The sequence below is a fragment of the Sorex araneus genome, chromosome 5, assembly GCF_027595985.1.
Source record: "Sorex araneus isolate mSorAra2 chromosome 5, mSorAra2.pri, whole genome shotgun sequence".
In the NCBI taxonomy this organism is placed as follows: domain Eukaryota; kingdom Metazoa; phylum Chordata; class Mammalia; order Eulipotyphla; family Soricidae; genus Sorex; species Sorex araneus.
The window spans coordinates 179,758,965-179,759,631 of record NC_073306.1 but is presented as its reverse complement, the minus strand read 5'-3'; positions in this window follow the sequence as shown (position 1 = coordinate 179,759,631).

Sequence of the window (667 nt, the reverse complement as noted above, 5' to 3'; positions counted from 1 at the left end):
TGTAATGGACTCTTCCCTGATTCTTCCTCCAAACCTTCCACCTCTAGATCTAAGTTTCTTTTGACCTCTCTTTTGGACCTTCAGCTATTTGTCTTTTCTAGTGTTAAACACATTTTATGGCATTCTTAATTTTATGGTATTTTTGAGAAAGCTCAAATTTTTCCTTCCTCCTTCCCTCTCCCTTTCTTCCCTCCCTCCCTCCCTCCCTCCCTCCCTCCCTCCCTCCCTTCCTTCCTTCCTTCCTTCCTTCCTTCCTTCCTTCCTTCCTTCCTGTGACCATGGTTGTGTTATAGGTTATACCTGATGAATCGTATAGCCCGAGCCATCGCCTGTCTGTTCCCTCTGTCTGTTTCTGCTGCTCGTGGTAGTTTGTGGTGTTTGATTGCCTATATTCAGTCACCTTGAGTTAGTGATGAAAATTGCTGATATTAATAATGTGAGAATCGCTATTTTCCTCCTAGAACATTGTTAATTGATACATTTACCGGACTGGAGTGATAGCACAGCGGGTAGGGGTAGGGCATTTGCCTTGCACGTGGCTGACCTGGGTTCTATTCCCTCGTCCCTCTCAGAGAGCCCCGGCAAGCTACCGAGAGTATCCCGCCCACATGGCAGAGCCTAGCAAGCTATCCGTGGTGTATTCGATATGCCAAAAACAGTAACAAGT